Consider the following 15,979-nt stretch of genomic DNA (forward strand, 5'->3'; position numbering starts at 1 on the left):
AAGCAGTCGACGCCATTTTCTTTAGTCTTCCTTGCCGCGCGGTGCCCGAAGCAGAAGCAGTTCGCAAGTGCCGGTCGGCCGACTCCTGAGATTTTCATGTTTGAGTTTGAGATCCGAAGTCTTCAATAAAGCTAAGTACCCTGTTGGGGAAACTTTTTTCTTGCTCCAGACCGATGTCAGAAAAAGTAAATAATTGTATTTCTTGTGGAAAGCAAATACCTCATAAGGACTTTAATTCTTACTGTATTCCTTGTCTAGGCCCTGATCACAACGTTTCAGGTTGTCGGTTTTGTGCTAGATTTTAACCAACGCACTATTAAGCGTCGGTATGATTTTGCTTTAAACTATTTTGGACGCCGGTTTAATTATCCAGAAATGTCGGATAGCCATCAGACTACCGGAGTTCACAAAACAACGCAAAGAAAAGGAGAGAGAGAGAGAGAGAGAGACAACCGAGGCCCAAAACCGACGACGAAGCTTCTCCAAAGCCAGCCGCCGGTTCTCAGTGAGGCGCTTTTGCAGCCCCTGACGCCCACTACTTTAGAGTCGCAGGCTGCTACCGATTCCCACGTGGAGTCGGCCATGCTGCTTGAAACTCAAGGTATTGGAGCCGCAGATACTATTCCTTCAGATGGGTCCGGAGCCGCTGAGCAGGCACCGGCTTCTGAGGGTGTATTTAGACCTAAACATCTTTACATTAAACCAACTTCAGCTTCAAAGACAAAGACTAAAGCACCTTCTAAAGCAAAAAAACAAACTCAAGAGCCACGTGGACAGGTCTATATGCCCAAAAAACAGATGCTCAAAATGGCCGAAGACTTGATTACCTTGATCAGGGGTTCCCATTCCCCTCCTGATAAGAGGCCTAGGCAAGCGACTGACTGAATCTTCAGATCAGGTTTCTATTTCCTCTGATTCCTCTTCTGATCAGGAATATTCTCTTCCCCCCCATGAGGATTCTGATGCTGAAGAATCTATGTCTTCAGCTTCTCCTTCAGAGGACTATTCTTTTGGGGAAACCTTGCATACCATGAGGGAGCATTTCCACTGGGAGAGCCAAGATTTTTTAGAATCTAAAAAGAGGCTCTGGGATTTCCTTTTACTACCTCAACACCGGCCACTAGCCATTCCACCTGTGTTAGACATTGTAGATGATGTGTTTTTGGAGTCTAGTCTTACCCCTGACTCCTTACCTCCAGCTCCTGTTAAGCCTGACAGATACTACAGGGTTCCTAACTCTCATAAATTCCTTTTTAAAAACCCTGTTGCAGACCCAGAAAGTATTTCACAGGTCCCAAAGGAGTTAAGGCTTCCACTGCAAAAAACCCTACCCCCTCTGACATAGATTCTAGGGCACTGGATAGATGGGGAAAAAGGTTTGCACATCTGCTATCTTGGCTATAAGGGCTTTAAACTGTCAGTTTCATATGCTCAAATACCAGCAGCATGTCATGGCATTGCTTAAACAGAAAATGTTGTTAAACTCTGAATGTGCAGAAAACAAGGAAATGCAGAATTTATTGCACGCAGCTGAACAAGTTGGAAAACATACTTTGCAATGTGGTTTTGATTCTTTGAAGGCCTGCTGCAGGGCCGCAGTTACGGGTTCTGTAATTAGGAGGCATGCTTGGTTAAAGGAACAAAATCTGCCTGATCGTGTCAAAATTAAATTATTAGATGCACCTTTACAGCATGATACTTTGCTTGGTGTTAAGGCAGAAGAGGTGTTAAAGAAAATGGAGGACAAAGCTAAATCTATGCAAACTGTCAAAAGATTTTTTACAAGTACAGCCACCTAGGTTTAGTAGACACTGGCCTACAAAGAATTGGTCCTTTCCTGTGTCAGACAAACCTCAAAGGGGCAGATCCCGACACTCTAGAGGCAGATCCCAGGCGCAAGGTTCATACAGGTCAAAGCAATGGGGTGCTTCTACCTCCAAAGTTGGAGAAGACCAATCACAACCATACAGGAAGCAGTCCCAATGACTTCCCCCTGCCTGCACCAAGCACTTATCTCCTGGCAGCACCCTTAGGGGGAAAATTAGCACTTTTTTCTCAAAATTGGCACATTATAACCCAGGGCAAGTGGGTTCTAAATATCGTGTCACAAGGGTACAAGTTCCATTTCCATACCCTGCCAAGTGCAAACGGCTGGCCAGATCTGCCAGAAAATCAATGGGCAGAGGCACAAAAACAAGTCTCATCCCTCATGGACATGGGGGCCATTCATCGTGTACCACAACAAGAGCAGGGACAAGGATTTTACTCGATTGTTCTTGGTACCCAGAAAGGACAGGGCCTAGAGACCAGTACTAGACCTATCTCGTCTGAATACATTCCTGGATATACCAAAATTCAAAATGTTGACTTTGCAGCAGCTTCTGCTCATGCTGGGCAAGAAGGCATGGCTTGTGACTTTAGACCTAAAAGAGGCATACCTGCATGTCCCAATCTGACATTCATGCAGAAGATACCTCAGATTTATAGCTGGCTCAATGCACTACCAATTCTCTGCACTGCCCTTTGGCTTATCTACTGCACCCAGGGTCTTCACAAAATGCCTGGCACCAGTAATTGCATTTTGCAGACAAAGAGGAATACAAATTTATCCTTACTTGGACGATTGCCTTATTCAAGCAGAGAACAGGGACATTTTACTAAAGCATCTGGCGTTTGTAAAAAGATTACTAACATGCCCTAGGGTACACAGTAAACGAAAAGAAATCAAAACTAGTACCCTCACAAGAGATAATATTCCTGGGTGCAAGCTTAAATACAACTGTCCAGATGGCTTATCTCACACCAGACAAACAAAGACAACTGACTACTTTTTTAAAAATGTTGGCAACAAAGACCCAGTTATCTGCAAGAAAAATTCTGCAGGCTTTGGGCTTCATGGCATCCCGCATTCTGTTAATTCCATATGCAAGACTGCATATGAGGAAACTACAATGGTATCTAAAAAGTGTTTGGGCTCAACATTGCCACAGCCTGGAAACAATAATTACCCTCATTCCCTGCCTGCAACAGGAGTTTCGATGGTGGGCAGAGGCCTGTCACCTCAACAAGGGACAGCCTTTCACTTTACCCACAACCAGGCAGACATTAACAACGGATGCATCGGATTATGCTTGGGGGGCCCATATGGCAGGAAGATGTATTCAGGGTACATGGTCCGCAAGCCAAATGCATCTACATATCAATCAAAAAGAGATGCTAGCTGTTCAAAATGCCCTGACAGCCAGGACAACTGTTGATAAAGACGGACAATACTACAGTCATGTGGTACATAAACACGCAGGGAGGCACACATTCCTACCCCCTCTGCAGACTAGCAATGATTTTGTGGGACACAGCATTGACTTACCAAGTACATCTGCAAGCACAATACCTGCTAGGAAGGATAAATTCTCTGGCAGACGAACTAAGCAGAAATCTAATGTATCCCCACGAGTGGAAATTGGATCCACAAGTCTTCAGCATGATAACAAGGAACTGGGGATGCCCGGACATAGACCTATTTGACTCACCTCACAACTGCCAACTACAGAAATTCTGCACAAGGACTTATCACAAGCTAGCATGGAAAGTGGATGCTCTGTCTTTCAGCTGGAAAAACTTAGCAGTATATGCCTTTCCCCCACTGCCTCTCCTCCCCAAGGTACTCCTAAAGGTCAGACAAGAGAAGCCAAAAATTATACCGATTGCCCCAGACTGGCCCCGCCAGCACTGGTACCCAGTCCTAAAGAGCTTGTCTCAATGCCAAGCCTGGACATTGCCTCAAATTCCTCATTTATTGACCCAACAAAACAGTCAAATCCTGCACAGCCATCTCAGGACCTTAAACCTGGCAGCATGGCAGATAATGTAACCATTCAAAACACGCCTCTGTCTAAAACAGTGATGGATGTTATTTTGGAGGCCAGGAGGCCTAGCACCAGAAAATCTTATGCAGAAAAGTGGAAGAGATTCTGTGCTTGGAACCAGGCACAAGGAATTGACACAATTGTACCAGATATTCCTCAGATTTTACAATACTTAACTGAGATGCTGGACAAAGGCCTGTCCTTTTCCTCAATTAAGATTCATGCCTCTGCCATTTCAGCTCACTACAATACAGAACCACCTCTATTTTCTCATCCATTACTAACGCAGTACCTCAGAGGGGCCAAAAACATAAGACCTCCAAGGAGAGTGCCAATACCTGCATGGGACCTAAATTATGTCTTGGAAAAACTCACACTGCCTCCTTTTGAGCCAGCCTCTACAGCTGATATAAAATTCTCATCTTGGAAAATAGCTCTGCTCCTAGCAATAACCTCTGCAAGACAAGTCTCAGAGTTACAGGCAGTCATGGCTGTGGAACCCTTTATAATTTTCCAACTGGACAGGGTTTCTCTGAGGACAAACCCGACATTTATGCCTAAGGTAGTGTCCAGTGTGGCCCTGAATCAAACAATTAATTTGCCTACCTTTTATCCAAACGCACAGAGTAAGGGTGAGAGACTTCTGCATTCTTTGGACATTCACAGGCAGCTACGCTTCTACTTGGACAGAACCAAAGTTTTCAGACAGACTGAGCAACTTCTAGTGGCATATGCTGCAGGATCAAAAGGAAAGGCCATCTCAAAGCAGACTATTTCAAAATGGATAGGCCACTGCATTCGTTTCTGCTATTCACAGCATGGCAAATCAGTGCCTAAGGGCATTAGGCCACATTCAACCAGAGCAGCAGCCACTTCAGCAGCCTTCCTCAGAGGAATACCAACCAAAGACATCTTAGCAGCTGCAACTTGTAGTTCAGTGCATACATTTACAAAGCACTATCACTTACCTCTCTACTCTAAATCTAGAGCAGGCTTTGCCACTGCAGTTCTGCAGGGCCTCATAGCCTCTCCTAATCCTGTTTAGCCCCAACCGCCCAACCTTAGCTTTGGGATTCTACCCAGTTGTAATGACTGCAACAGTGAAACATGATGAACATAGTACCGTTGTGTACCTACCATAAATGTAGATGTTCGAGTGTATTCACTGTTGCAGTCCAGGTTACCCACCCACCATCCCCCTTTCCTTTGCTGGGTCTTATCTGTACTTCTCTGTTCTGTACAACCTATGTGGTGTATTTGCTTATAGATGAAGGTAGAGTTTTGCTTTACTGCATGCATGTTTATTGGCATAAATTAGCCTACCCTTTTGGGGGCACCTGACATCTGGGGCAAGAAAAACTGAAGAAAATGACGTCGGCTGCATCTTTTATACCCCTGGCGCACTGACGTCAGGGAGGAGGCAACAGCAACCGACGCTGGACCAGGACTTTGGAATTCAGGCTGACTGCGGGTAGCCTGCCAACAGGATAACCCAACTGTAATGACTGCAACAGTGAATACACTCGAACATCTACATTTATGGTAGGTACACAACTGTACTTTTTTTGCATCTAGGGATTTTCCTCTTTTCTGCAACAGTTTTTTCCTTTTGTTGTAAAGTTTGTTTATGGCAAGGGACTACCAGATTGGCTTCCTTTTTTTGGAGAAGAGCATCTTGGTTCTATTGAGGATGGCACGATTCATCCACGAGTAGATGTGCTCGTACAGTGCCTTAGTGTAGGATTCAGCAGTGGAACTTTCATTTCCCATCTGCATGGGTGTCCTGAGGTTTGTCACTTCTGACTTGAGTAGCATGAAGTTGGCTTTGAAGTTTTTTACGGAGGTTTCCTTACTGGGGGGGTGGGAGTGGGATGTGGATGTCAAGGGTGATTAGCTTATGGTCAGACCTGACCAACGAGGGGGTGACCATAGGTGTGGAGCATTGATTTCCCATGTTGGTAATGACCAGGTCTAGGATATTGGAGACCCTGGTGGGACTAAGGATTAGTTGATCCATTGCAAGAATTCCAAGAACCGCTGGGTAAAGGTGTTGGTACACGAGTAGTTTTCCCAGTTAATGGCAGGGTAGTTGAAATCACCCAGTATTAGGGTGTTCGGTTGTATCTTAATATTTTCCAGTATGTTTAGAAAGGTGTAGTGAGAATCCTTCTTGTTCAGAAAATGAATGTTAATGCAAACGTTGTTGCTCTGTTAACTTTTTAAGTGAATCATAGTTGTATTTTTAAAATTGTACCCTGAGTTTGGTCTTTGTCTCTGCATTATTTCTGGCTTTGTCCAAAATTATTGCGTGAAGAACTTGGGAGGTATGAATATCCTGGAATTATTGGACAACTTGCTAGAGCAGGAAATGGTGTGTGCATACCTTTCAACTTTTCTTCAGCAAAATAAGTGGTTAAAATGTAGAAAACTGCTCAGGTTTAAACATGGAACTAAAAAACTCATGGAATCAAATATAGAGATGTTTATACTGGTCTGTATAATATGGGCCATCGATAATTAAACATTATTGCTGGGTGGATGTGCACAGGTATTTTTAGAACTAAACTGGCTGACTGTTAATTTTTTAGCTCTTTGGGAGAGGAGAGACCTTCTGCAGGATAGTAATTGCAAGGCTATAACTGGACATCTTTACAACTCTGAGCATAACATAACCTCTTAACATTTGGGTACAGAGGGTAATATGTTCCCACCGCCACCCCTCTCATTTTCTTATCCTAGGAACTTAACTGTAATTATTTCTTCTTCTTCTTTTGGCTTTTCCCGGTTAGGGGTCACCACAGCAGATCATCTGTCCACTTTTCTTGCTCTTAACCGATGTCAGTAAAAGTCAATAATTGTATTTCTTGTGGAAAGCAAATACCTCGTTAAGATTTTCATTCGTACTGTATTCCTTGCCTAGGCCCTGACCACGACGTACCTCGCTGTCGATTTTGTGCCTTATTTAAGGCACAAACTATACGTCGTCGGTACATTTTCGCTTCTAAATATTTTGGTACTCTGTTCAATTATCCAGATATGTCTTCGGTAAGCCACCCGACTACCGACATTCCGAAAAAAATGCAAAGATAAAGATAGACAGGCTGCCTAGGTCCAAAGCTGCCGACGCTTATCCTAAGCTAGTCGCCAGTTCACCGGTACTCAGTGAGGCGCTTTTGCTTCGCAGCCCCTGATACCCGCTACTTCAGATTCGCAGGCCTCCGAGACCCATTCGGAGTCCGGTGTGCAGCGAGATGCTTTAACTGTGGAACCTGCAGATGCGTCTACTTTGGATGGGTCCGGAGCCACTGTACAGGCACCGGATTCTGAGAGTTTATTCAGGCCCTACTGACTTGCATATTCAACCAACGCCATCTTCTTCTTCTAGGCCTAAAACTCGAGCCATGCTTAGGAAACCAATGCCCAGACCGCATGGTCAAGCCTCTATGCCTAAAAAGCAAATAAGAATGGCTGAAGACCTTATTACTTTAATCAGGGGAAGCCACCCTTCCCCCTCTAAGAGACCTAGGACTGAATTTGCTTATGATACTTCTGACCAGGATTCTGAAATTTCTGTCTCCTCTGATGACCAGGATGTACCCTTATCTACCTATAAGGATTCTGATGCTGAGGACTCTATTCCTTCTGCTTCTCCCCCAGAGGATTTTTCTTTTGGTGAAACCTTGCCTATTCTTAGGGAGCACTTTCGCTGGGAAAGCCAGGATTACTCTGATTCTAAAAAGAGGCTTAGAGATTTCATACTCCTGCCCCAGCACAGGCCTTTAGCTATTCCTCCTGTGCTGGACATTGTTGATGATGCCTTTTTGGAATCTAGCTTGGTCCCTGACTCTCTACCTCCTGCTCCCAGAAAACCTGATAGATATTACAGGGTTTCTGATTCTCACAAGTTCCTTTTTAAAAATCCTACTGCGGATCCTGAGACCTTTTCACAGGGGCCCAAGGGCATTAAGGCTACTACTGCCAAAAAATCCTACCCCTTCTGATAGAGATTCCAGGGCTCTGGATAGATGGGGTAAGAAGGTATACACCTCTGCTACATTGGCCATCAGGGCCTTACTTTAACATATGAAACTGGTAATTTACCAGCAGCATATTATTGGATTGCTTAAACAGAAAATGATGTTGCTTCCTGATTGTGCTGAAAGTAAGAATTTACAGGATTTAATGCATTCTGCTGAACAGGTTGGAAAACATACTTTGCAATGTGGTTTTAATTCGCTAGAGGCATCTTGCAGAGCTGCTGTCACCGGGTCTGTACTTAGAAGGCATGCTTGACTTAAGGAGCAGTCTTTGCCAGATCATGTTTAAACTAAATTGCTGGATGCTCCCTTAAATCAGGACCACCTGTTTGGCGACAAAGCAGAAGTAGTTCTTAAAAAGGAGGAAAAAGCTAAATCTATGCAAACTGTTAAAGATTTCTTAAAAGTGCAGCCTCCTAGATTTAGTAGGCATTGCCCCTCACAAAATTGGTCCTTTCCTGCCTCTTCCAAGCCTTCTCAGTTCAAACCCAGAACCAGCAGAACACACAGGCTTCAGTCCCAGGGTACGCACAGGACTAAGCAGTGGGGGGGCTCCCACTTCCAAATCAGGGAGTAGTAAGAATCCCCCTATGTTAAGCTGTCTCAATGACTTAACTTTAAAACTTTCAAGCACTTCTCAACTGCCTGCTCCTTTAGGGGGAAAGATTGCTCTGCAAGCAGAAAACTGGGAACTCATTACTCAGGACAGATGGGTTTTAAACATAGTTTCCAAAGGATAGAGATTTCACTTCCACACGTTACCAACCCCAAGCAGTTGGCCACATCTACCCTCAAATCAGTGGGCAGGGGCTCAAAAGCAAGTACTCTCTCTCTTAAGATTAAAGGCTATTCAGACAGTATCAGAAGAGGAAAAGGGGCAAGGTTTCTACTCAAGACTTTTCCTGGTACCCAGAAAAGACAACTCATGGCATCCTATCCTGGACCTGTCTATCCTAAACACCTTTTTGGGGATTCCAAAATTCAAGATGCTAACTCTTTACCAGTTGCTTCCCATGATAGGCAAAGATGCCTGGTTGGCAACACTGGATTTAAAGGAAGCCTACCTGCACATCCCTATCAGGGAATCTTGCAAAAAATACCCACGCTTCAAAGCAGGCTGCATGCACAATCAGTTCTCTGCACTGCCCTTTGGCTCATCTACCACGCCCAGGGAATTCACAAAGTGCCTAGCTCCAGTTATTGCATTTTGCAGACAAAGAAATATTCAAATATACCCATACCTGGACGATTGTCTAATTCAGGCAGAAAGTCAGGACATACTTCTGAATCATCTGGCATTTGTACAAAAGGTGTTAACTTGTCTGGGGTACACCATAAACGAAAATAAATCACATCTGGTACCCTGTCAACAAATTATATTCCTGGGAGCAAGCTTGAACACAACTTCCCAGATGGCTTTCCTCACGCCAGAGAAACAAATTCATTTGACAACTTACTTCAAACTAATGGCCACAAAAACCCTGCTATCTGCAAGGCAAATTTTGCAAGCCTTGGGGTTCATGCCCTCGTGCATTCTACTAATTCCATACGCAAGACTGCACATGAGGAAACTACAGTGGTGTCTAAAAAGTCTATGGCATCAACTTTCTCAGGATCTAGAAGCAATGATTCCTATCATACCTTGCCTACGGTTAAATTCCTTTGGTGGGCAGTGGCCTGCCCCCAAAACAAGGGACTACCATTCTCTCTACCCCCTGCCGTTCAAACCCTAACAGACGCATCAGACTATGCATGGTGGGCTCACCTGGCAGGGAAGTGCATTCAAGGCAAATGGAACCCAAGTCAAATGCACCTGCATAGCAATCAAAGAAATCTGTGGAACACAAGCCTTGAGTGCATTTACAGGCTCAATTCCTGCCAGGAAAACTAAATACACTGGCAGACGAACTAAGCAGAAATCTCATGGACCCACATGAGTGGAAACTGGAACCAAAGATTTTCAACATGTTGATCAACAAATGGGGGCCCCAGATATAGACCTGATGTTCTTCGTGTTTCACTGTTGCAGTCATTACATTTGGGTAATATGCTGGCAGGTTGCCCTCAGTCGGCCTGAATAACAAAGTCTTGGGTCCTGCGTCGGTTGCTGTCTCCTCTTCCATGACGTCAGGTTATCAGGGGTATAAAACATGCAGCCGACGCCATTTTATTCAGTCTTTCTTGCCGCACGGTACCCGAAGCAGAAGCAGTTTGCAAGTGCCAGTCGGCTGACTCCTGAAATTTTCGTATTCGAGTTTCAGAACCGAAGTCTTCAAAATAAAGCTAAGTACCCCATTGGGGAAACTTTTTCTTGCGCCTTACCGATGTCAGTAAAAGTTAATAATTGCATTACTTGTGGGAAGCAAATACCTCATAAGGATTTTCATTTGTACTGTATTCCTTGCCTAGGCCCAGATCACAACGTGCCTTGCTGTCGGTTTTGTGTTAGATTTAACCAGCGCACTATTAAGTGTCGGTATATTTTTGCTTCTAAATATTTTGGTTCAAGATTTAATTATCCTGAAATGTCGGTTAGCAATCAGACTACCGGAGTACATAAAAAGTGCAAGGAAAAAGACAGAGACAGACTGTCGAGGTCCAAAACTGATGAAGCTTCTCCTAAGCCAGTCGTCGGTTCGCCAGTACTCCGTGAGGCGCTTTCGCAGCCCCTGATACCCGCTACTTTTGAGTCGCAGGCCTCTACCGAGACCCATTCGGAGTCCGGTATGCAGCGAGATTCTCAGAGTATTGAACCCGCAGATGTCTCTCCCTTGGATAGTTCCAGAGCCGCTGAGCAGGCACCGGCTTCTGAGGGTGTTTTCAGGCCTCAACATTTTTATATTAAACCGACGCCAGCAACAAAACAAGATCAAAAACAACTTCTATGTCTAAAAAACCGATGCATGAGCCATTTGCTCAGGCCCCCATGCCTAAAAAACAGATGATTAAAATGCCTGAGGATTTAATTACCTTGATCAGGAGTTCCCAACCCCACCCCCCCACTGCTAAGAGGCCTAGGCAAGGCACTGATTAGGAATCTTCAGATCAGGTTTCCATTTCTTCTGATCAGGAATTTTCTATTCCACCCTATGAGGATTCTAATGCAGAGGAATCCATCCCATCTGCATCTCTTCTTGAGAGGATTATTCTTTTGGAGAGACTTTGCATACTTTAAGGGAACATTTTCACTGAAGGAGAGTCAGGACTTCTCTGAATCAAAAAATAAAAGGCTTAGGGATTTCTTTCTTCTTCTTCAGCATAGGCCTTTGGCAATACCTCTTGTATTAGACATTGTTGATGATGTGTTCTCGGAATCAAGCATGGCTCCTGATTCCCTGCTTCTGGCTCTTAGTAAGCCAGACAGATATTACAGGGTTCCTGACTCCCACAAATTTCTATTCAAATATCCTGCTGCTGATCCTGAGACTATTTTGCAGGGTCCCAAGGGTGTAAAGGCCTCTACAGCCAAAAATCCTACCCCTTCTGATAGAGATTCCAGGGCGCTGGATAGATGGGGAAAGAAGGTTTATACGCCTGCAACCTTGGCAATAAGGGCTTTAAACTGCCAGTTTCATATACTTAAATATCAACAGCATGTTATGGACTTACTGAAACAGAAAATTATGTTGATTTCTGATTGTGTGGAAAATAAGAGATCTGAAGTAGGATATTCATTTGTCTGCAACCTGTGGAACCTGTGGGTTATGGATCCGATATCGGATCCGAACCGGCATAGTTTTCCAGCTATGGATCCAAGCTCTCAGCTCCTCCCCTCACCCATAATGCCCTGCTCTACCCTCATGACCTCAGATCTTGTTTGCCGCGCTGGTAACTAGATGTGGATACATAGCTCTCAGCTAAGTAGACTTTTTCTTGTTGAAAAATAGACAATTTTTTCTTTCTTTAATAATTTTTGTGTGAAAGTAGTAGGTTTCCCGTTTATATAGACTGTTTTTAAGTGTATTTTAAGTTACAGTAATAATTTTTATTCCCTCCCCTCACTGTACGTAGAGTGTGTGTGTAGGCCTGTGTGCTCTATTTTTTGTTTAAGTTACTTTTCAGTAACTTTGGGTTGTTATAGATTATGGCTGAACAGCCTAAGTCTATATTTTCCAATGCTCGAGTGTGGCCATAAGCTCTCTCCGCTGATGGCCACACTCGTGTAATGTCTTGGGGTTGAACACCTCACATCTGGTTGTACCATTTGTGCAGGGTTCAACCCCAGGGCTGAGGAGCGGAGGTCCAAGCTGGTCTTGGCGGGTCTTTTACCGCCGGACTCGGCTCCGACCTCCGCTCCTTCGGGACTCCTGCGGCTGCAGTAGTTCACCCTGTGGCACCCCTCCTGCTCCGGGACTCAAACTCCCGCTTCTGGAGAGGAGAGGGATGCATCTAGAAAGGACGGAGGAGAAGCACCACAAGCGGCGGGCCGAGACCTCTGTTTCGGCCCGCCAGCTGAGCTTCTCCCGGCTCCGTGTCGGTCTCCTCCTTCGGCTCCGGTCCCCTGTTTGCTTCTCACCGGGTCCCGAGGAGGAGGAGACCATCTCGTCGAGGCTATCGAGGAGGCATTCCAGGCCTACCTCGGTAGCCTCGTCGAGATCCACCCATAGCCTTTCGATGCTGATCTGGACCGGATGATGAGAAGGTTCATCCAGGCCCAGATGCAGATGGGAGTGCTCTTGCCTCCGGGGAGCTCAACACCCTTTTAAGCCTATTGCTCCTTCTCCGACCCGCTACCGGGTTCGAGCTACTGGAGCCGAGCAGCCGGGCCGGGGAGGTCGGAGCCGATAGTACTTGGTACCGGATCCGACCCTGCCTCGAGTGCGTCGGACCCGATCTCGGAGCCTGGATCCGAGCCGGATCCGGGGATCAGTGCTCCTTGGCGCCGTCTGTGTCGGAGCGCACTGTCCCTTCGGATCCGAGTGCTTGGCGCGGCTCGATCCACTCTTCGGATCCGAGGGGAGCCGATTGTCGGATCCTTTGGTCGAGGTCGGCTCCCCTTCGGCTTTGATGTAGTGGAGAGGGCTCTGTTGAGGGTCTCCGGACCCCGGCACTTGCGGCTCCGTCCCGCTCCCTCTGCACTGGGCCAGGCTTCCACCATCCGGCCCCTGGGACAGCCCGTTTCTGTGCCCCAAGTTGCTCCCATGGAGCAAAGTGCTGCTTGAGGACTCCTCTGACAGCCCCCAGAGGAGGCTCCTGCAAGCATACGCAAAAGGAGGCACATTGACTCCCTGAGTCTCTCACTGAAGACACGGACTTGGAGGAAGGGAAGGCTCCCCACGGTCACCCCGAGGATGTCTCCTTGGAGACATCATGGAAATGCTCCGTATTAGGGGTGGTCTGCCCCAAGTCTTCCTCGGACGAGTCCGTGTTCTTAGAGGCATTCAAACGGGCCCGTCTACCTCTTGGGTGTCCCTCTGCCGACCCCCTGGTGGACCTTATTACCACCAGGGCGTGGAAGGAACCGGACACCGTGGAGCCAATTCCCAAAAGACCTGATAGAATCCTTAGCCCGCCTTCCGACAGGACCCATTGGAGTAAGGGGCCTCCTGTAGATGCCATGTTGATGGCGGCCACAAAGAGGGAACTGGCTCAGGAGAGTCCCTCAGTCCACCCACCGAGCAAGGAGTCTCGGATGATGGACCGCTTGGGGAAGCGGATGTTCAGTTCGGCGACCTTCTCGGTAAGGGCGCTGAACTATTTGGCACATGTTATTCGGATGCAGCGAGACCTTATTAAGGAGTACGCTGCATCCCCCCCTGAGTCCATTTCGGAGGAGGACAGAGTTCTGCACTCCACCAAAATGGCCACTCTTAGGTCAGTCACAAATACTTCTATGCGGCTACTCTCCCATGCTACGGAGGCCGCTAGAGCCGCTGGGACAGGACTGGTCACGAGGCGTCAGGCCTGGCTCCGCCACTGCGATTTTCTGAGCCCTTCAAGGCCGTTTGCACGCCTTTGATGGTTCTGCTCTGTTTGGCAAGACCGTTCGCGACGTTGACCCAGAGCGAAGGACGGAAGACGCTGTCTGCCGTCGGAATCCGCTTCTCTGCACCCCAGAGGCCCTATTCTAGGAACCAAAAGGGTCAGAAGAAGATGTGGTTCGAAGTCGCAGCAGTCCCAGCCTGCTCGGACAACCAGTCCTTCCGTGGCAGAGGAGGACAGGGAGGACGCCGCCCTAGAGGCAGAGGGGCTCCCAGAAACTTCGGGTCCAGGGAACCTTTCTCTGAACGGCCGCGCAGCAACCCTGAGGGTTGCCCGACTGCTCTACTCTGGAGGCAGTCGGGGACGTTGGGCACCTAGCGGCATGGGAGTCCATAACATCGGACCGCTGGGTTCTCCAGATCATATCCAGGGATATCGCATTCCTTTCCTTCACCTTCCAAAGATGAAGTCCCTCCCAGACGTACCACCCGGTCAAAGGGAGGCCGCTTTGGCAGAAATTGGCCATCTGCTAGAGAAAAGAGCCATCCAGCCCGTTCCCCAGACCAGATCGGATCAGGGTTCTACTCCAGATTCTTTTAGTGCCAAAAAGACGGGGAACTAAGACCAATCCTAGACCTCTCTCTCTTGAATCTGGCAGTCCCCAAAGAAAAATTCGAATGGTCACTCTACAATCTATTCTCCCCTTCTGGGAGAAGGCCACTGGATGTGCTCGATAGATCTCAAGGGCCGTACTACCACATCCTAATGGACAGGCGCTCAGGAGGTTTCTCCGCTCGGCTGGGAGCCAGTCACTACCAGTTCGGGTCCTTCCCTTTGGTCTCACCACAGCCCCCAGGGTGTTTACCAAAGTACTAGCAGTGGTAGCGGCCCACCTGAGGCTTCAGGGGGTGCAGGTCTTTCCCTACCTGGACGACTGGCTCCTTACCGCCCCAACAAGGCATCTACTTCTCTCGGCGCGAGACTCCTTTCTCCATCTTGCTCCATTTCTGGGCATCACAATAAATACAAACAAGTCCAACCTGGCGCCCACTCAACTCTTAGATTTCATAGGGGCCAGACTAGACACAAGGAGTTTACGAGCCTTCCTCACTGCGGACAGACTTCTAAATCTGCAGCTCCAGGTGCGGGCCATTCTCCATTCATGTTCTGTTCCAGCGGAGTTGGTCCTGAGGGCTTTAGGGTCCATGGCTTCGTCGATAGCACTTCTTCCTCTTGCCAGGCTCAATATGCGCATTCTGCAGTGGACGCTCTTAGTACAGTGGTCATACCTTGCTCTCCCCATGCATCATCCCATAGCGATCAGCAAGGCTTGCAAGCGGTCCCTCTTGTGGTGGCTCCACTCCCGGATCTCCACGAGGTCGCCCGTTTGTGCTTCTCCCCTCGCCACGGTGACCACGGACGCCTCCCGCCTCGGGTGGGGGCACTTGGGCGGACAGTCCAAGGCACGTGGAGCGATTCAGAGACCTTACTGCATATCAATGTTCTAGAGATGAGAGCAGTGCTCTTAGCGTTGCTAGCACTTCAGGACTTTCTTCCCTTGGGAACAATTGCGATTCAATCGGACAATATGTCTGTTGTCTGGTACATCAACAAGCAAGGGGAACAAGGTCTTACCCTCTTTGTCGAGAGGCCATGAGAGTTTGGGAATGGGCAATCTCCACCAATCGCTTTCTCATAGCAACGCACATTCGGTCGGTCCAACATCCTAGCGGACAAGCTCAGTCGCACCATTCTGACCCCTTACGAGTGGTCTCTCAATTGTCAAGTAGCGGAGCATATTCGCACGGTGGGGAACCCTTCATGCGATCTTTTGCATCTCCCTCAAACACCAAGTGCGACAGTTTTTCGCTCTAATACCTCCTCCCGGAGGTACCCCAAGAGACGCTCTGGTGCATGCTTGGCCACCCGGTCTTCTGTATGCCTATCCACCCTTGCCTCTGATGCTGCAAGTTCTTCAGAAAGCCTCTCGGGTGGGTTGCAGAATGATTCTCATTGCTCCATTCTGGCCTCGACAGATCTGGTTCCCCTTCCTAAGGTCTCACTCGGTGAATCCTCCTTGGATTCTAGATCCCATTCGGATCTGATATCCCATCCATCCTGCATTCCTCCTCCGAACCTGGACAACCTGAAGCT

At 47.4% G+C, this 15,979-nt stretch overlaps 1 protein-coding gene across 1 annotated transcript in view; it reads left to right on the plus strand.

The window, feature by feature from the left end:
- Window positions 1-15,979, plus strand: part of ALKBH7 (alkB homolog 7) — a 270,184-nt gene that overhangs the window by 124,389 nt on the left and 129,816 nt on the right. The window lies entirely within an intron of this gene.

The sequence above is a fragment of the Protopterus annectens genome, chromosome 15.part0 (assembly GCF_019279795.1).
Source record: "Protopterus annectens isolate FY-2018-M chromosome 15.part0, PAN1.0, whole genome shotgun sequence".
Taxonomy (NCBI): Eukaryota; Metazoa; Chordata; order Ceratodontiformes; family Protopteridae; genus Protopterus; species Protopterus annectens.